The sequence below is a fragment of the Penaeus monodon genome, chromosome 22 (genome assembly GCF_015228065.2).
Source record: "Penaeus monodon isolate SGIC_2016 chromosome 22, NSTDA_Pmon_1, whole genome shotgun sequence".
Lineage (NCBI taxonomy): Eukaryota > Metazoa > Arthropoda > Malacostraca > Decapoda > Penaeidae > Penaeus > Penaeus monodon.
Genome location: NC_051407.1, coordinates 16,341,677 through 16,342,025, shown reverse-complemented (window position 1 = coordinate 16,342,025; position 349 = coordinate 16,341,677).

The following is a 349-nucleotide window of genomic DNA, read 5'->3' as shown; positions in this document are numbered from 1 at the left end:
TGTCCAAATGGTACATATTGAGATGTACATATCAAACTCAGTGACGTTACTGAATAGTGTTTCGGTATTTTTTTTCCAATAAAAAAATAAATATGACTAATTATGTTACCTTTGGAAAATAGGAAAATATAAATGTTGTACGGTAAAACCATAGTTTTTTACTAACAAATTACGTTAACTGTTAAATTACATATTTAATTCCAATTGGTACATCAAATGCATTATATCCTATATTATGTTTTATTGAAATACACAAAACAACTTTCAACTAGTATAAAGGGAGAGAGAAAGTAACGAAATGAAAAATATATTTGTTTATATATTTGTGTCTACACACACATATATACAC